The sequence below is a fragment of the Leiobunum rupestre genome, chromosome 7, assembly GCF_980474605.1.
Source record: "Leiobunum rupestre chromosome 7, qqLeiRupe1.1.hap1, whole genome shotgun sequence".
NCBI lineage: Eukaryota > Metazoa > Arthropoda > Arachnida > Opiliones > Sclerosomatidae > Leiobunum > Leiobunum rupestre.
This window is the reverse complement of record NC_143390.1, coordinates 49,097,042-49,119,163: the sequence shown is the minus strand read 5'-3', so window position 1 is coordinate 49,119,163 and position 22,122 is coordinate 49,097,042. Positions and strand designations below refer to the sequence as shown.

Sequence of the window (22,122 nt, the reverse complement as noted above, 5' to 3'; positions counted from 1 at the left end):
AGTGACGGGCCCTGGTGACGGGCCCTGGCGAGGAGGCCACGCGTCCGTTTCGTAACTAGTTTTCGCCAAACACGCAAAAGCCATTTAAAACGGAGAACCTCAACAGACGAAATAACCTTCAAGAAACTATTAGAGAAGTTACGTCTCTATCTAACGTCGATGACAAATCGATTTGACCGATAGAATAATCGACGCTAAGAGTATACGTGACTCCCTATTTCATTTTGTTCCATTAAAAAATAACGCGAACGAACTTCGTAATTCACTTCTCCACCGCTACTATGTTTCTTTTATTTTTAAAGTAAATCTATAATTAGGTTTCAGAAGTGGGTCAGTTCGTGGAGACGCTATCTTGAAGACAGTAAGAGTTAATTCAAACATTTGAGATATATTGTTAAAACAGGGTACATGATGACCATGAAGTCTTGTTTAAACAATACTAAAAAAATCTTATGTACGGCTGTAAGCATTGTCTAAACATAATATTTTATTTTAGTGTACGCTGATTTACTAAAAATTTAACTCCTTATATGATATTGTCAATTTCACCTGATTTTTACCAGTCTTAGTCTAACTCCAATATTAATTTTAAGTGTGAGGATCTGATCTCAATATTACCTCTACGAAGATTAAGATCTGAGCCAGTTGCCTCAGAAGATAATCCCCCCCCCCTACTCAATTGACGATTTTCAAAAATTTGTTAGCTTCACCTTGGACACTGGTGTATTGCGAGTGGAACACTTCTACAGGCGTAAATAGACCAAATTTGATACTTCGTCAAAAAAGGAATGGAAGGTTGAAAAAGATAAAATTTAACGATTTAAAATTTTTAAAAAGAGATAGAGGGATTAAGTTGGCAGACTAAGGTATTACCCAAAAGGCTTAAAACCCCATTAATATTAGAACAAAAATAAACTGTTTTAAAAAAAGTCGTAAAAGTAGTTGGTGTCGTTATCGCTCCAATTCCATCCCGTCCATCGGGATTTGGAAATCTTTCGTGCATCGTCACTTTGGATTTAAAAACCGTAGTGGAGAAGTTGGGGAGAGGGGCGTAGTCATAAAAATTAAAAAAATTAAGGGATCTTTTGATAGGGATTAAATCTCTTCTCCCTCTTGGACCTTACTTAAAAAAAGGGAGTGAAATGGAGAGAACAGGGGTGGAAGAGCCGGTATTAGAAGTCCCAAATTAAGGCAGACGAAAATTGGATTTGCAAAGTCACTGCCGGGTTTTCTAAAGTAGGCCTGGGAATTGGGAATTGGGGAAAATTCTCTTAACGAAAGAGCCCTCTAGCCGATGTAATCCAATCGAAAGAGAGACTTTACCCTTCATTAGCAGAGCTACAACCTTTTACCATTTTGATTTATTACCATCAACGATGCGTTTAGTCGAGTTTGAAAACATCGTAACTGACTAAAATACAGTTTTTGAGATAATCAATGTTTGGGATAGTTTTCGGAAATGAGGAATACCTCAGAAATTGATTACGGGCAAGTTTTATATGTTTAAGAGTGGTAATAAACAATTTATAATAAGTTGAAAAATTTCAAAATTAAGTTGTAATAGAAAAAAGTACACTTTGAATTTTTCATTAAAAATATCTTGACTGTAAAATAAATTAGTGATGCACAAATTTCCTGTGTAAAGAGAGATATTTTGAAAGTCCAGATTACAATTTTCAAGGTCGAAATCTCCCTATTTATTATAGTTTTTTTAGTATAACATTTTAGTGTATTTTCAAGATTACCATTTTCAAGGTCAAGATCACTCATTTGGGAACCCTTGGAATTAATTGATGGTTTGCACACAAATAATATCGTATAAAATAAATTTACTTCTTCAAAGAAAGGTTTAATTTCTTAAACCAAAACCTTTTATTAAAAAGTACAGTTTTAAACGTTTTCAAATTCTATACAATACGTTACCCCATATTAAAAATATCGTAACTTAAGAAATCTATTTTTGATGAAACTGACTTGAAAGTTTAAAATCTTTAAGAAAATATTGGATACCGCAATTTTATATTTGCATTGCAAAATCAGCTGTTTAAATAAAAATATTTCATATTATCAGACAGAGGAACTCAAAATAAATTAGATAATGTTGAAAACAGAATTCCAAAAAAAATGAGTTTAGATGATTTTAAACTGATGAAACTAATGAAAATTAGATCAGAGTTTGTCATAAATCACAAAAATAGGCAATCTCACAGTTCTGGGTCTCCGATCGCCAAAATTGATTGATATATGACTCATCATTCTGGACAGATAAGTAGAATATTAATTACCATTTTAAACTTAATGGTTTATGGATTATGTACAATACGACCACGAACTACGCTGTACGAGGTCTGACCAGTTGAAGTAATCGATGTACACTCTGACTGAATGATAATATTAATACCTCGGTAATTACTTCGTTATCATTATGTAAAAAAATTTGTAGTCGTCCTGTAATCGTCCTGTAAATCAAAATGTAATCACTCCGTAGTCACTGTATTCATCTTCTAATCACTCTGTAATAATCTTATCTACACCCTGTAATCATCATGGTATGATCTTCTAATCACCCTGCAATAATCATGTAATGATCTTCTAATCACCCTGTAATCATCATGTAATGATCTTCGAATCAGCCTTTAATCCTCATGTAATGATATTCTAATCACCCTGTAATCATCATGTAATGATCTTCTAATCACCCTTTAATCATCATGTAATGATATTCTAATCACCCTGTAATCATCATGTAATGATCTTCTAATCACCCTTTAATCATCATGTAATGATATTCTAATCACCCTGTAATCATCATGTAATTATCTTCTCATCACCCTGTAATCATCATGATGATTACGGAGTGATTAGAGAAAGATTACGGTAGTTACAGATCACTTTACAAGGTGATAACTTAGTTATTAAATGATGATTACGGAGGGCTTATCATCATGTAATCACTCCGTTATCATCATGTAATCACGCTGTAAAACCTCTTAAATATCATGTAATAGCTCTGTAACCACCTCTAAATCATCTTGTTTTCGCTCTAATCGAACCGTCAACTCCGGAATTGGTGTGCAGGATAAAATATGAAGTGGTGAGCTATACGTAAAACTTAGCCATCCCAATTCACCAGGTGAGTGTGTGGGAAAAAAATAAATGTAGTCTGGGCCCCTCACATAACCTTTGCAACCTCGGGTTATTTCTTTCAACCCCCCCCCCCCCTAGCGTGAGTGGAAAAAAAATCTATCTTCGGGTACGGCTATCCGTCTATCACGCATGCGCGCAACGTACTTTATTGCCCTCAAAAAGTTAAATTTGCTGTTTTAAGAGCTTATTCGCATTTAGAATATATACGGATAAAGCCCTATTTACACGACAAAACATTTTGAGCAGTGTTTTCTTAAAGAATTATCTTTACTGCTACAGAATATGTTCAATTACATTAATAAAATTATTTAATATTAATATTATCATTTCGTTTTGTTCAATCAAACTTATGTGTACGAAAATTATTAGATTCAAATACGAAAATTATTAGATTCAACTACGAAAATTATTAGATTCAAATACGAAAATTATTAGATTCAACTACGAAAATTATTAGATTCAAATACGAAAATTATTAGATTCAAATACGGAAATTATTAGATTCAAATACAATGAAAGCTTCTGTTTGGCAAACTCTTTGTTGGCTTTAGGTTCTGATGAGATTTTGTAATCTTCATTCCCAAACGGATTTTGAAAGTCTACGAGTGATTTTAAGATTTATATGTGGTTTTTGAAAATTTAAGTTTTGTTTTTGAGATTTGAATGTAGAGTTAGAACATTTTAGACGGTTTTTCCTGGAGCTAATCTGGATCGTGTACAGTGATTGCATTTAGTGTTACAAAGTTGTTTAAGTTGTTCCAGAGTGATTACAGAGTGAATTTTTAATTTTAAGACATTTGTTGTATTGCTTAAAATATTTTAGTCCTGATTTAGATATTTTTGAAATTTTTAAGTTAATTTCGCTATTAAAAGTTTATTTTTAAAACTTTTAACAGTTAATTTCGAGATTTGTTAGTTAATTTCGAGATTTGTAAGTTAATTTCAACATTTGTAAGTTCATTTCGAGATTTGTAAGTTCATTTCGACATTTTTAAGTTAATTTAGAGATTTGTAAGTTCATTTCGACATTTTTAAGTTAATTTAGAGATTTGTAAGTTCATTTCGAGATTTGTAAGTTCATTTCGACATTTTTAAGTTAATTTCGAGATTTGTAAGTTAATTTAGAGATTTTTAAGTTAATTTTGACCCTTTTACCTTAATTTCAAGATTTCAAGTTCAAGATTTTAAATACAATTTCAAGATTTTAAACCTAATTTCAAGATATTAAACCTAATTTCAAGATATTAAACCTAATTTCAAGATATTAAACCTAACTTCAAGATATTTAACTTACTTTCAAGATATTTAACTTACTTTCAAGATATTTAACTTACTTTCAAGATATTTAACTTAATTTCAAGATTTTTAACTTACTTTCAAGATTTTTTAAATACATTTCGTGGTAATCGTACTGGATTTGGTTTCTAATCCACAAGTTGAGTGAAGGAAGTTTGACGATGCGAACGAAACCTTTACACTGTATATCGCGAGCTTTACTTTCTTTAAAGGCAGAAAAAGTATTTTTTTTCTACGCCAACGCGCAACGGATATCCCCTTATATAGTGTACTTCTATTATAGATGCATTAGGGTGACTGGGCATAGAAACCCTAAAAATATGACACGGCGCTGAGGCAAGATCGTTTTTATATCCTCCAAGAGGTAGATAGATTCAGTAGTTTCTCATACATAATAAACCGCTCTCGAAAATTGCTAAACTCGAGAGAAAAATATCTAATAAACTGATGGAGAATTTGCGAACTTTGATGTTATTTTTTTCTTATACGTAGCTCGTAAAAAAAAGATGAACTTCTTAGGTTTTATTTTTTCCCCGAGGGCACCTACAAGCGCGAATAACCCTAAGGCGGAAAGATTGACTCCATCCGAAACGTTGAATTTTAAATAAATACTGCGAATTAAAACCGGCTTTTCGTTTCATTATAAATTGGAGGGTACCCGGGGGAGGCTTTGAAAATCTTATACGAAAAATAGGAATTTTAGAGGCGAAATATAGGAAAATATACGAAATAAAATAGGAAAACTACAGGAAAATATAGGAAATTAAAAGGCGAATTAGAGGAAAATATAGGAAACTAAATAGGCGAATTAGAGGAAAATAAAGGAAATTAAATATGCGAATTACAGGAAAATATAGTAAATTAAATATGCGAATCACAGGAAAATATAGGAAATTAAATATGCGAATTACAGGAAAATAAAGGAAATTAAATATGCGAATTACAGGAAAATATAGGAAACTAAATAGGCGAATTAGAGGAAAATAAAGGAAATTAAATAGTCGAATTACATGAAAACATAGGAAATTAAATATGTGAATTACAGGAAAATAAAGGAAATTAAATAGGTGAATTACAGGAAAATATAGTAAATTAAATATGCGAATTACAGGAAAATAAAGGAAATTAAATAGGCGAATTACAGGAAAATATAGTAAATAAAATAGTCGAATTACAGGAAAATAAAGGAAATTAAATAGGCGAATTACAGGAAAATATAGTAAATTAAATAGGCGAATCACAGGAAAATATAGGAAATTAAATATGCGAATTACAGGAAAATAAAGGAAATTAAATATGCGAATTACAGGAAAATATAGGAAACTAAATAGGCGAATTAGAGGAAAATAAAGGAAATTAAATAGTCGAATTACATGAAAACATAGGAAATTAAATATGTAAATTACAGGAAAATAAAGGAAATTAAATAGGTGAATTACAGGAAAATATAGTAAATTAAATAGGCGAATTACAGGAAAATATAGGAAATTAAATATTCGAATTACAGGAAAATAAAGGAAATTAAATAGGCGAATTACAGGAAAATAAAGGAAATTAAATAGGGGAATTACAGGAAAATATAGGAAATTAAATATGCGAATTACAGGAAAATATAGTAAATTAAATAGGCGAATTACAGGGTAATATAGGAAATTAAATATGCGAATTACAGGAAAATATAGTAAATTAAATAGGCGAATTACAGGAAAATATAGGAAATTAAATATGCGAATTACAGGAAAATACAGGAAATTAAATATGAGAATTACAGGAAAATACAGGAAATTAAATATGAGAATTACAGGAAAATAAAGGAAATTAAATAGGCGAATTACAGGAAAATATAGGAAATTAAATGGGCGAATTACAGGAAAATAAAGGAAATTAAATATGCGAATTACAGGAAAATAAAGGAAATTAAATAGGCGAATTACAGGAAAATATAGTAACTTAAATAGGCGAATTACAGGAAAATAAAGGAAATTAAATATGCGAATTACAGTAAAATAAAGGAAATTAAATAGGCGAATTACAGGAAAATATAGGAAATTAAATATGCGAATTACAGGAAAATATAGTAAATTAAATAGGCGAATCACAGGACAATATAGGAAATTAAATATGCGAATTACAGGAAAATAAAGGAAATTAAATATGCGAATTACAGGAAAATAAAGGAAATTAAATAGGTGAATTACAGGAAAATATAGTAAATAAAATAGTCGAATTACATGAAAACATATGAAATTAAATACGCGAATTACAGGAAAATAAAGGAAATTAAATATGCGAATTACAGGAAAATAAAAAGAAATTAAATAGGCGAATTACAGGAAAATATAGGAAATTAAATAGGAGAATTATAGGAAAATATCGGAAATTAAATAGGAGAATTATAGGAAAATATTGGAAATGAAATAGGCGAATTATAAAAAATATAGGACACTAAATAGGAAAATATTATTGCATATCGGTATATTTTGACTTGAATAACCAAGAATATTGATAACTTTTTGTACACTGCTTTCTTGCATTATTAGCGGATTTACAAAGCCCGCACATTTCAAGATTTGGTTCGAAAGTGCCGGTGTTAGAACTAGATGTTCTATGACACGTACCAAAAAAAAATTCTTTAACTTTCAAAAAGAGCGTGATATTATAGGAATATATAGGAAAATTGGTGAAAATATAGGAATTGATAGGAAGGCATTAAAAATATAGGAAAATATAGGAAATAAGCCTTTTCATCCAGAAATTATTCTCGTTTAAAAAGTATTTCAGTAGCATCGCTATTTCAAATAATTAATAAGATGATTCGAAGTAGCCATTACAAAACCAATTCATAGAAATTGTACAGAAATGTAATCGGAATTCTAAAGAGAAATTTGGGCAACCTTACTATAAAATTCCTCCGGAAAATTATATGTATTTTCTATACAAATATTGATAAAGCACCGTAGAGAAAAACCTAAGACTTAGAGAGCTTATAGACTTGTTATTTGACTATGTATTCTTTTTTCTATAAATACAGGGTGTTACGGATAAGTAAGTTTCAGAGATATGGGCTCCCAAAAAGACAAAAATTATTCTTCCCTTCAGTATTTTCTTTTTAGAAGTTAGATAAGTATACAAGCTGAAACGAAGACCTTTGTTTTTTCTCGTGCATAATAGAATGCTTAGTTTCCTAGAGGTAATACAATACTTTGAAAAGATTGTTAAGGTTCATGGTACTATTATGATTCAGGGGGTAGAGGTTTCGAAATTTGTAAATAACCTCAAAACGAATAAGTTGAAAAATAAAATCCTTCTTCGTCCAATCAAAACTTTTACTTTAAATTATTTTATTTACACCTAAAAAACATAGTCTCCCAAAGTGGCAAAGAAATGTTTACATTTTATTATCGCAGCTGCCTTACAGAAAATTAAGCAAAATTATCAGAGATAAAACTCAAGGAAGGAACAAATTAATAATAAAAACCGTCCTCCATAAAAAAGACGAAAAATAAAACTCGAGTAAAAGAAGGAGCGCCAAACTTTCTTCCAAACAGGAGGAGCGGATCGTATTATTGTCCCGAAATCTGGCGAAAAGCAACGATGGGCACACTCCGCTCATTTTAGAGAGGTTGGAGGGTTTGGAGTCAGAATGAGGAGTTACATTATATTTTTCTTGGCTATAAAATCTACACTTTTACGTTGATTTTTAGAATTTTTTTTTTATTAAAGGGGAACGGTCAAGCTTTAACCAGTTAGATAGCCCTATAGCCCATTAAAAACTAAAATTTATGGCGAAAACCGCATCAAAAAATATTGAGTAGTTAATTTTTAATAAAATAAAGAAATTTTGGGAAATCAAAAAGCGCACGTCCGCCGCGACACCTGGTGAGAAGTCGGTGAGACAGAAAAACAACGTAGAAGCGCGTGCTGCTGAAGACGCCAAAAATTTGTTTTGCACGAGCGGCGCGTTCCAGTTATAAGAGACCTAAGCCTAAATTGCGCTATTTTAGAAGTTAGGATAGTTCGCAAATCGCTCATACGGGGTTAGGGGCGCTGGCGGCAGCCCCTAAGATGGCGGCGAAAATTCAAACCCAAACACCTGGCGTTATTTTTCGTTTCAACCTTTTGGGCCAAAAGCTATTTTTTCAAGACAAAAAAAGGTACGTGTTAGTATATTGAACGTCTTGTTATTGTTAATCTTTTGATACGGAAATAACACCATGTTTAGAAAAGCTTGGCCGTTCCCCTTTAAATAGGTCACATGATAGAATTAGCTTAGGTGTTCAGTGATTTTTGAAAACACTTATTCACATTTCAATGCTCGTTGACCTGTTTTATCATGAGACGAGCGGTATCTATTAATATTCTATTCAGCTGAGCGTGAGAGCTTTAGCAGTATTCATTTCGATATTGAGCAGGGACTCTCTGTACAATATTGAGAGTAGAAAAGAAATGAGCTATCAGTAAACGCAGCAATCCATACTTCTACTTGGAATGCATATCGCGGCAGATTTTCGTCTCGATGTAGCTGAGGGTTTTTTTTGACGTCACTAGGTTAACTTAACAAACAACAACGTGAGAGGGGAGCGTGCGCATTGAAGATTTTTTTATCTCGTAGGCGGGGCCAAAGCCGTCAGAGTTATCTTACCATACGCGATAAGCATTCCAAGTAGAGGTATGGATTCCTGGTAAAGGCGTTTGATATGAGTTGCTAACTGAGATACAATATCTGAGCCTCTCTTGAGCAGAACGTGAGAGGCACATTTTCTGAGCCTCTCTTGAGCAGAACGTGAGAGGCACATTTTCTGAGCCTCTCTTGAGCAGAACGTGAGAGGCACATTATCTTAACCGCTCATGAGCAGAACGTGAGAGGCACATTATCTTAACCGCTCATGAGCAGAACGTGAGAGGCACATTATCTTAACCGCTCATGAGCAGAACGTGAGAGGCAAATTATCTTAACCGCTCATGAGCAGAAAGTGAGAGGCACATTATCTGAACCGCTTTCGAGCAGAACGTGAGAGGCACATTTTCTGAACCACTCTTGAGCAGGGCGTGAGAATCACATTATCTGAGGCGCTCTTGTTCAATTTGGGAACCAGTAATCCAAAGTTTTCTCTCTACACGATTTTGGGTAAAATTGTGTTCAATCGTTTTCAGAAGCGTCCAATATACGCGGCTGAGAGTGAACCCCCGTCATTACCCCTACCCAATACAGGAGGAGGTAATTCTTTTACGCTCGAAATGTATTGTCTGATTTCTCAAGAAAACTGTTTTTTAGAGGAGAAAGTATAGGGACCGTATGGAAGGTGTTTTACAGTTTCTCTGTGTCGTAGAAAGGTTGACAATTTAACACCTAGCGCCACGTAGTATTCGCAGCAGGAACTAAAAGAGTTGCACTTCTCTGCCATCTATCTTTGGTTTCTAGAACTTGAAATGGGTTAATATAGCTATAGCTGATATAGTCTTTGATACCATCCTACCGGCGCGGCGTCGGGAGCGGTTTTTTTAACGAAAAACTCCTTCCGCGACTACTTGATGGCGCTGATGCTTGGGCAACCTTTTCTCCGCAGAACACGCCATTCTTTGAAGCCATAGCTACTATAGTCTTTGGTTTGCTAATATAAACGGGGTTTTGACCCAAATTGTTTAAAATTTACAAAAATAATATAGTTTCTATTTGGTTTAATTCCACGGGTTCAGTTTTATGGAATTCCTCAAAATATAATTAAAATTGAAGCTAATTAAACATACGATAACATGATTTTTAAAAGTTGTAAATATAAAGTATCGTAATTTAAATATAACTTGACAAACATTAACTGAAATAAAATTTTAGGTTTTATGCGCCATCTATTATTTTGAAAATCTCGAAATTACGATTGATAACGTTGGCTATTTTTTTTTAAATTGCCTTCATATCTTAATTAGGTTTCAATATATTTAGTATAATGTTAATTTTTAACACTCTTCAAAACATAATCGTTTAAATATTTCAAAATTAATAGGTCGAAACGTTCATTACCTTTTTCTTGATATCTTTACAGAGCGATTTCGTTATGTAGTTTTTACATTAGACTTAAAATAGAGTGAATATTGGTCCTTTAAATAGCGCCATCTATTATAGAATCGATGTGATTTTCAAACATTTTATCGTATGTTTTTTAAAATTCATTTTAAATTATTACTTTCTAAAAATATAAACTTCCGTATCTATAACTATAAGTCTTGAAGCCTAGAGTAAACCAGTCACATAGAGTGGAAGCATCAGCGAAACTTGTTAACACTGTTCGTATGCAACGTCTTGATTCCGAGGCGTGAAAAAAAACAAGTTGGCCTAAAGGTAATGTACAATATGTAGATAGAAAAGTAAGTTTATACTCATCGCTGTTCGGACTATATTTATTCACGCCTCGAAAACAAGTTGCCCCTTTAGAATGGATGTTTCATACGCTCCATAGGGCTTTCCACTCTATGCGAACGGGTTACTCTATGTTTTGAAGCTAGTTTGTCCTCTTATGTATGCGTGTATGGGTGTATGCGTGTATGGGTGTATGCGTGTATGGGTGTATGCGTGGATATATGTAAATTCATCTTTATAATTAGGCGGTAGCGCCATCTATATTTTGTAAAGTTATATGGCTAAAAATAAACAATTATTAGCTAACTCACCGTAACTTGAGTTAAAAAGGATCGTGTTGACAGAATAAAATTATTTTTAAACAACTTCAAAGGTTTGTTTGTTACGATAAATCATACATTTCAATTTCACATCAGATTCGCGAAAAAATTCCATTGAAATATAGTTGCCACCACAGATGCCGCCACGGTAGAACGATAAAGTTGATAAAGTTTCCTTATTGAACGAAATTGGTCCTGCGCCAGCCAGATTTAGTTGTACCTCTATTTATTCCCAACTCAATGCCTCTAAATTATCGAACTCAATGGAACACATTGTTAACCAGTTATAATTATAAATAAAATTATTACTTCACTTATTCTTTCAATTATACCTTGAAACATAATTGCAACACTAATTTAAGACCCTGTAGTGAACATTTAATTTAATAGCGTAACTTGAAATCAAAATAAGGAAATAAGGCGCTCTAACTGTTCATTGTCTAAAGTCAACACTAAGTATTGGACGGTACTATATACCTAAGGAAATAAATCTATTGAACCGCTAATATTAAACGTTTGTTCATTCGTTATCATTTAAGTTATTGCTCAATATCGAATAGTTTCAGCTCCAAAATCATACAATTTAGAAATTGATGTTGATGGGTTTAGTGTTCACTATCGAACAGGACCAAAAAACTTTCAAAATTAGACAAAACAATAGCATATATTACACGAATTAAAATCCAATATCAGACAAATCACCTCCCAATCTTGAACATAAAAACTTTCAAAATTGTACAAATAAATAGTTAATATTACACGAATTAAACTCCAATATCGGACGAATCACCTCCCAATTTTCGACAATTTCAGTCCATAAATTAAAATATATTTGATGCTATATTGTACAATAATGGACAAATTAACTACCAATATATCCCGTAATAATGCGCAATATTGGATCCACATAAAGTCCAACGTTGCACATATGGTTTTTGTGCAATTTTGGACAAAAATACGTACCGTATGAGTGACAACAATTTGGATCATGTTTTATACAATAATGGACGAATTTTTCTAAGAGTGTAGCCAATGAAAAACGTACACAAGAAAATCCACGACTTTTGACGGGTTGCGTTCTCCTTGTGTGGAGTGTTGTGTTTGTTGCTCCTAGGTGAGAGGCACATTATCTGAGGCGCTTTTGAGCAGACTCTAAGAAGCTCATTATCTGAACCGCTCTTGAGCAGAGCGTGAGAGGTGAATATATCATTTTAATACGAGCGAATTGTGAGCTGAGACTGAATTTTTCAAACAATGCCCATCACCGGCGAAAAGTCCTCTTTGGGCTCTGGCACAATTTGGGGAAGGCGAGATATGTGTTATAATTTTTAACGATGGGGACGAAAAACGAATTACAAGACAAGAGCGTTCCTTCTGTCAAGAGCGGGCCTGCAACGTCGGGCCCTCGGCGTGCGCCCCAATTTTTCATAAATAAGAACGGAACAAAGGCCAGAAAACGGCGCGCGCTTAAATTCAGAGTCGTTAAAATTCTTTGGGCGTCTGAAAAAGTTGGATGTAAATTTGGCTTCCTTCTTTGACTTTTATTTCGGTGGGAATAATAACGACTTGACTAATAGTTTAGACAAAGGGAATAGACGCGGTACGGGCTGCGTTACGGGCTTATACGTCAACTGTTTTGTCTTTCTGTTACGTCTTAAAAAAGATCCAACTTAGATGGAGCCACACACGTAACTGTTAGACGCGTTTGCACTTCCCCCACATCTTTTGTAACAAAAATAATATTCAAAATGATGCCATGTTGGCTCTTAAAATAGTTTATTTCGCGTCAAAATGTGCGTGCCGCCATTTTGTTTAAACCACCGATCTTACAGTGGTTTTTAAGTTGGCAGTATATTTACTTTACACTTACAAGGAGCCTAGCTGATAATTTTTAAATATACGTAAATTGGGTTAATTTGTTTAAATATGGCCAAGTTTTTTTTTTAAATTTGGGTAAATACACTTTAATTTGATAAAATATGGGTAAATGCGAGTAAACTTGGTTATATGCACTATAAAATGAGGGAAGTACAAAATAGATAAAGTAAAATTTATAAATAAATAAATTTAAATGAACCATTTAATTAAGATAAGAAAAGGAAGTTAGATAAACTAATAACAGTGAAATGGCACTACAAAAGAATTTACCCATTTAATTTTCCCAATTTACTCATGTTCCGAATTCTGTTTCTAATTAATTAAACTTTTAAATTTTGGAGAAATATTCAAGGACCCTTAAAATTTCCGTAGATAAAATTTCGAGATTTTCAAGTCTACCTACCACCCGACTGTGACCCGAGTTTGAACGAAATCGGAGATAAACACATCGGATAGTTCAGTTACAGCAAGAAAAATACAATTTCGTTTCATATTTTATAATGTGGCTAGTCAGAAGATACATTTTTGGAATATAGCTCAGGTGGTCTACGTGAATTGAGTATTTTTCAATACGTAACAATATTATAAATGATATATTACTACATGTGGTTTTTAAAAAATGTCGCCTTTAAATGCTCAAGAATTCTTACTCATATTTAAAATGTGTCCAAACCATCTGCCCTTGAAAAATCAAAAGGTATAAAAATCACTGTAACAAGTTTGTAATAAAACCTTTTATATAAATGGACTTTTAATTTCCTTTTATAATATAGGCTTCGAGCTTAGGAAATATAACGCCATCTGCCTTAATATCCGTCAACTAAATATGTGAAGAAATAGCAAATGGTTTTTGGAATTTCAATGTTTTTCGATTGAAACGTTCAGCTGTTGTGTAGATAGAATTTAGAACGAGTCAGACAGCTTTCATATATTCAATTTAAAACTCGGTCGGTATTCGGCGATACTTGTGACCAAAATTTAAACTACGCACGAAGCCTATAGATAATTTAATTCTTAATCTTATCAATAATGAAATTTAATTGATCTTACGAGAAATATAATTTTGCCATAAAAGCACAGTAATGCGGTATCTGTTGGCTCGCGTGGCATGAAGGGCTTGCCACCACCCTCATACTCATTGTTTTGTAACCCGGCCACCTGAATTCATGGCTTTAAAAGTCGCTAGATGAGTAGGCCTCAGGTGGTGCCTTGGGTATTAGTTTAGCTGATTATATTTTCTTAAAGATTTTGTTCCCAAAAGTGAATATCTAAAGTTAGTTACAAAATTTCGTGTTTCCGCTAAGCGCGCCAAAATTATCAACTTTGGCACATTCAAAGATTTAACATGCTGCCATCTAGGAGCAACAAACACAACACCCCACACAAGGAGAACGCAACCCGTCAAAAGTCGTTTATTTTCTCGCGTACGTTTTACATTGCCTAGACGCTTTAGCGCCTGCTGCCGTCGGAAGGGGAAAATACCGAAATTGTCTTCCCTCCCGCCCGTAAAACGTTCAGCGTAAAGGCTCGTGACGCTCGTCCAATGAAATTCGTACACAACCCTTCGTTAGCGTGTTTAAAGGCTAGCTGCGTTCTCTTTGTGTTTGTTGCTCCTAGCTGCCATATATTAGTTGCAGCTACATATTATCCTATAACCCTAATAACTAATATCAATTTCGAAAACTCAACGCGAGTTTTAAAAACATTATTTCCATAATTGATTTTTGGTTTTCACGAAAATATATTCCACCCCAATAAACGGGCCTAACAACTCGATACAAGATTCATCGGACACTTTTGCAGGTACAATAAGAGATAATGGGTTCGGAAAATGAGAGCTCCGGCAGGCCACCAGCAAAGAGATAAGCTCTCGGGAGAGAACGACCCTAACAACGTGGGGCAAGACCTCAAAAGCGGGCTCGCCAGCCAGGGCACGGTTATTAGCGCGGGCTATTACGAGAATTAAACCGTCAGGGCATAGTAGACGTTAAGCTTTATCCGCGCATTATCCTAATGAATTTATACGTTAGCAACGATCGTTGGAGCCACTGCTTAAGGGCGAGTATTTCTAAGACGTCTCCGCGGTCAGTTCCGAAGGGAAATTCAAGAAGGATGGAATTAGTGGCCGGGACCATTTCAATTTAGACAGGATTAAAATATGCCAATGGCAATTAGAAGGTCGGCGCGTCGGCCAACGCCGGTTGACACTGGATAGACCCGAGCCTGTTTTAATTAAACGCTGGAAAGGAGTCGAGTGCGCCATTGTCGGAGGCCTATTGCCTTCGTACGTCAAAATCCGTCATAACCGGTTCTGGGTTCGGGAGCGCGTATTGTTATATAAATGGCTAATGGCAGAACGGAGAAGTGATTAACGAAGCTGCTGCTGCCATTAGAGGGCAAATTTCGGAACCCATTTAGTGGCGAGCTGCGCTGCGGCTTTGATCTAAGTCGGGCTTCGGGATTAAGTCGACGTATATCAGACAGATCTCGCTGAAATGGTACAAAAATTGCCATTGAAATTCCATATTAGAGATGTGTTGGAAAATTACGCTTTGGCAAGGTTGGAAAAAGGTGGATTATTTTTACAAAAGCCAGACCATTGTTTTTAATCGGTTATAACCGGTTTTTTCGGCTAAAGCCGGCGTAGACTTTTTCTTATGTCACTCAATTTCTAAGAAGGAAATTGTCTGCTGTTATTGTTGTTATTTAGAAAGTAAACAAATTAACTATATTATATAATTAAATTCTTTTGATTTCCCCCTAGTTTTTGTTTATGACGCGTCGACCGAGTGCCCGAAGCGAGGCAGCGAACCTTTGAACTTCAAACCCACCCCTGTCCCCCTCAATTAGCGTACAATTTTAACTCCCACAATTTGTTTAAATATGAAGCTAAACTAAATTAAAGCTATAATTTTAGTGAAATATTGTAAAATATTTAATTTTTTTAAAAAAGCCAAACTTTTTTGATTTTTTTCAAAAGGCTTTAGCCGGTTTTAACCAGTTGGATATAGCCCGTATGACTGGTTCCATTCCAACCCGGCTTTGGTATATTGTTGTACGAATAATACGTGTTTTTAAATAATTTAATATTTTTTTGGTTCTTATACTTGACCTAAAAACGCTTGTGAAAGTGTTGACAATGCTCCACAAAACTTTGAAAAGATTTCGGGTGTTAACAGAAAACTACTTATTCCATTTTTAATATTTGCTCAATAGCCCTTTAAATAAAAAACCAGTCATAGTCGATTATAGAGTTTGTGCTACTGCGACTGGACATATAACTAGTTAGTCTATGGTTTATCATTATACTGCCAAAGCTGATAATTTTCTACGCATAGATCTGGCAGCATGTTTCAACAGGGGGGCAAGACAGTCAGAGAGGTTTTTATTTAACCACAAGACAAATTACTGGTTAAAATTTAAAGCATTAATAGTTGAATACACATTTCGTAGCGTTGTACCCAATAGTTCTTTTAATAAAATAACCTTGGCCATCTTGTTGAAATGTTGCCTCCCCGCTTCAGCCGTGGATCCGTTTTCACTCCCACTAAAGAGTTTATGAACTCATTCCTAGGCATTGGCTGAACTATTCCAGGGCAACATTTCAACAAGTTGGGCAAGCTTAAAGACATTTTATAAAATCAACAATTGCAGGGCCGCGACTCAAATAGGATTATTTTTCTAAAAATATAGGCCTTTATAGGACTATTTTTACAAAATTATAGGATTTTATAGGACTTAATATGCTATTTAATTTACTAACTTTATGCATTTAAAAACAAAATCTTTATTTAAAGAAATAAATCTTTGATTTTCACTTAAAAAAATAGAAACTATTTAACCATTTTATCACAAAAATATACTAGTAGCTAACCATGTTAACAATAACAAAAGTATAGACTAGAGTGACTTTGTATAGGAATTTATCCTATAGCTAAATCTAGCAATTTAACTGAGTGGCTGGATTTGAAATGGGCAAAATATCAAAATTATAGTATTTTATACTGCCGTGCAAAGCTCAAAAGCATTAACGACCAAAACCAAAATATGGAGATACCCGCGAAATGCAAACTTTCTTTGCCTTAAGATACTCCAACTTACTTCTTTCAAGTTTATATAGTAGACTTGGATTTTTCAACTCAAATTATATTTTGGTACTAAACAATTTACAGGCCAAACGATATTTCAGAAATATCTTAAAACGCGAAAAAAAATGCGTTTTGATTTGACTTTTAAAGAAAATAAACACATTAATGCGTTTTTGGTTTGAAAATAATGCAAAAACCTAAAATAATGCGTTTTGCAACAAGTCATTTCTCTAAGAACAAAAATTTTAAATTCGAAAATTAGTTCAAAATTGAATTTAACGTATAAAATAAGGAGAAATAAAACCAAAATCTGTAAATCGAAAATTTGGTCGTTAATGCTTTTGTGCTTTGCACGGAAGTATAGGACTTTTGGGCGATTTTGCTAAAAATGTAGGATGTTATAGGACATTTTTGAAAACATAGGATTTTAAAGGAATTATGGGACCTCTGGGGGCCCTGCAATTGATTGGGTTTGTTTGGCCATTTTTTCCCTGATCTCTTTTAACGGTGAAAAAAGTATTTTTTTGGGAATGGATCAAACGAACTGGGACAAGCTGATTAAACTTAGCATCTGTGTCACTGAAGGTCACGCTTTTGGCCGTTTGAACTATATCCAGCTATGGTTTATAAAATCCTTTTCCCCAAGGAGAGTTGGCCGTTTCAAGGGAATGTGACTAAACTGACTATGTATGCGATATTTGGATTAGGTTCCCCTTTTTTTGGTTGAATAGCTATTTTATTTTGGATATAACACTTTTTTAAATAACGGTCTAGTTATTGTTTCCATAAATCTTAAACTTAACTAAAGATCCGACGGGCTGATCACTCCCCGTAATCGGTGTACAAGCCTGTAGCTTTGACTGCACTAAAATGATTACGTAAGTGAGTACAGATTTAGCACTACCAAAGGCTGTACTCATTTTCATATTTATGTAATCGGCGGTAAAGATCGGCGGAGCCAATAAATTAACCGGCAAACTTTCAATTAATCATAAAAATTTTGGTTAACTGTTTATTTATGAACATTTTATACGAATAAACAACGATAATGGGTTTTTTCTAATATTTTATCGATAGTTGTCAGTTATGAATAAAAATAAATAATTGGATAATTTCTTATTCAAACGTCGATCTCTAAACTTAACAAACCAACTAAAAACACAAATTTTGACAATACTTTAACCTATTTTTCGATGATTACATACGTAAGATAATTTGATGGTATTTATTTTATTAAATAGGTTATAACGAAAAATCCGTTCAGAGAAATGTAATCGGAATCCTGTATGGGAAAATTATTGAATATTCTATATAAATGTAATCGGAATCATATAGAAAATAATTTAGATTTATATATAAAATGTAATAAAAATTCTACAGAAAAATTACTTAAAGTTCTATAGAAAAATAATCAAATCTATAGAAACATTACTTAAATGTATATAAAAATGTAATCGAAATTCTATAGAAAATCACTTACTTAATGTCAATAAATAGTAATCGGAATACTAAAGAATTATTGCTTAAATTTCTATAAAAATGTAATCACAATTCTTTAGAAAACTTTCGTGTCCAATCCATATTTTGTTAAATTCCCTCATTCTTTCCCAATTTAGTTAATTAATTAATTATTCTATATCAATTATTTAAAAAACTCACTCTCGATACTTATAGCGCCTAATAGATTCTGTTTTTATTTTAATTATTACAGTTTCAACGCTTCTAAACACGTAACAAGTCTTGTATTTTAATTTGCATATTTGGTAGCCGTGATATGAATTAATTAAAAGCCGATGTTTAGAAGAGTGTAAATTTTCAATCGTCTCTGGTTAGAGACTATTTATCCGAGCCTAACACCAATCAATACGGCGCGATTCTAACCCATCTGGTGGCCGAAAATGTTACTAAGAAGTAATTTATTTCAACTAGTATCGTTCGAACAGTCTCCCAAAGTACTAAATTAATTCTTAATTAAAGTGTTGGTTGCACGAAAAATCGATAGTAATAAAAACGAATGACGTTCTCTTTCCAAAAATATCATTGTTGAAACAAATTTCCAAGCCTAAGTGTATTAACTTTGAGTCCGAAACTGACCTTTTTCGCTCCCCAAAATCCTGAAATTTTCGGCGAATTTCTCTCCTCCGTAGCACGAGCATTTTGGGGCAAATCAAAGCTGTAGTTTTATTCCTAAAATAGAAGGAACTGAAATGGAGGGATTCTGTTTACTTGTAGAAGTTTTCAAACCAGAGGTTTTTAATCATAATATTAGGCTTATTATCGAAATAATTTTTTTTTACACGCGCGCGACCCGACGTTTTAAGAAGAATTTACAAGGAGCCTTCGGTGTCATATCGTTTTTCTACTACATAGGCTTGTGTATGCCTATTTCAATTACTACTGCGTAGGACTTTATCCTGGGTGTTAAATCAACCCGCTTTTAGTGCCAGATGTAAAGAAATGTATTACAGACAATTAGCCAATGATACGCTTCGCATTTTCTGACGTCATTCGTGCCGAGAAGAATTTTAGAAGTCTGGAAATTCGCCGAAAAACTCGATTTCCACCATTTTGACTTCTTTTTATAATAATTCAAAGACCGCTTAACCGATTTTGATGAAATTTTCTGTACTTGCTATAAAATGTTTGCTCTTTCTAATGAGTCATTAATTAGCCATAGCTAAAATTTCGTGCAACCAACACTTTAAATCTCGATCTTTTGACTGCACTTACAGTACGAGACTCATAAACTCTAAATTAAACCAAGAATCCATAGCTCTACGAGGAATGCTTATCGCGGCAGATTTTCGTCTCGATGTGGCTGACGGTTTTTTTGACGTCACTATGTTAATTTAACAAACAACAACGTGAGAGGGGAGCTCGCGCAGAGAGGATTTTTATCTCGTAGGCGGGGCCAAAGCCGTCAGAGTGATCTTACAATACGCGATACGACAGGATAAGCATTCCAAGTAGAGGTAGAGGTCGGCGTTTTAATAAGAAATTATACGATTGTTTATATTTATCCATAACCGAGAATTATTCAGAAATATTCGAAAAAATTATTAATTTTGCATTTTAAATCGTTGTTTATTCGTATAATTTATTCGTATAAAACAAATAATACTAATTTTAATGATTAATTGAAATTTTTGCGGTTAATTTATTTGTTCCGCCGACCTCCAAGTAGAGGTACGGATTCCCGACTAAACCAAATCCAAATTATTTCCAATAAACTGGAGCGGTCCACAAGTTTGTATATCATTAAAAGTGGAAACACTAAATCAAGTGCACCGGATATTGGTTCCCAGCAAAGCACACTCAATCTACGCTATCCAAAGCAGTCGAAACCGAACAGATAACCAAAAAAAAACGTTGCAGTTTAAGCCTCGCTTTGATGGCTTTTGTTTATTTATATAAATAGACTTCGGCAGACGCGGGTCCGTGCAGTAATCAAATCGGTGAAATGGCGGAACAAATGAGGTTTTACGGCGAGTAAACAAAGACTATTTCGCGTCTGCGAGCGCAGTTCTCCTCCAAATCAGCGTTCCCCGATAAAAGCCGACTCAATTTATTTGCGTACGAAGTACTTCAGCTCCGGAATTCAGAATGAAAATCCTACTAAATATTTGAACGTTCGTTCCCGATTTGAATATCAGACCTCACTAAAATGCGCGAAATCGTTTTAAATGCCAACGCGAGACAACGCGTGACCCGAAATAAATTTCGAATACCAAATTTAACTATTTCTCTACCTTTAACCTTTAAAAGTAATAAAACATCTTGTATTTCTGTCACCTTAAAGATAGTTATAATATTAGTCACTCCCTCTTATGACCTTTGGCATTTTCGGTGCTGCTTAAGTGGTTTGTTGAGGAGGGAATCCCTCAAATTTTAGCGCTCCTTCGTAAAGAGCTCGTGGGAGGTTATATTCCCTTTAAACCACTATACGTTCGATTTCGTCAAGAACTTATTTAGTTTACTAAGAACGCATTATTTAAATTTCAATTTAGTTGGGTCAACTTATATGAAAGCTAAATTTCACGATTTAATTAATTTAATCAATCTGGGGTGGTAGAGAGTTTAGCACTTTCGCCTGGCATCAAGAAGAGCCGGGTTCGGTCCCCGCTTGTAACACTTAGTGAAAATTCCGAGCCAATCCTTCTGCGTAGTTTTCAAGTTATTTCACGTGATTTAAATGGCAATGAAAGTCACTAGATTATTTAAATTAGTGGGCAGATTCTCAATTATTACTTAAAGGAAATGTGATTTAAAACAAGTCCCCAGCATATGTCGTAACTGTTTCAATTTTAATTGGTCTAGGTAATATTTTCTTACTTCTCTAAATAGTTAGATAACTACGTTCTCAGTAAGCTAAATACGTGCTTGGTTCCTTCATGAAGTCGTGTTTTCATTGCTTCCTGGTAAAATATAAGTTAACTAGCTAACTAATGATAGATGCTTTAATATTTAAAAAGGAATATCACCTTTTTTGAAAAATTAATTATTAGAAATAAAAGTTGAAATTCGGTAACCTAAACTATAGCTGTTTGAAACGCGAATTTTAATTTTTTTAAACTAGGAGTAAGATTTGAAATTATCGAAACAGATACTGTGACAATGGTCATTTTAATAAAAGCTAAAAACAGTAACACAAACTAAATTGTTCTATTAGTTCCCCGACCATCCCAACCCATATCAAAGTAGCAGGGTTTATACAACGCATAGTAGTCAATTGAATTTGTATACTTCAGAAAAATCGAAGCATTTTTTTGCGTTTCTGAAAATTTATTTTTTCACCAGTAGTTCGCAGACAAAAAGTGACAATGAGAAAGTTGAAGAGCGTATTAAAAAAGTAAGAATACAATTGGTTCGGACAAAAAATGGTTATTTTCCCCAGAGTTTTGAGGGCTTGAAAGAAGACAAGTTGGTCGTCGGAGGCAATATCTTCTTTTGAATGTTTTGAAAATCTCTCATGGAAATTTTCTTTTATGGCTTATTTTTCATGGCTGGGCGAATACACCGAATTACAATAATACCTCAA

At 33.7% G+C, this 22,122-nt stretch overlaps 1 protein-coding gene across 2 annotated transcripts in view; it reads left to right on the top strand.

Moving 5' to 3' along the window:
- LOC149936626 (A-type potassium channel modulatory protein KCNIP1-like) overlaps window positions 1-22,122 on the top strand; it is a 264,237-nt gene that overhangs the window by 17,047 nt on the left and 225,068 nt on the right. The window lies entirely within an intron of this gene.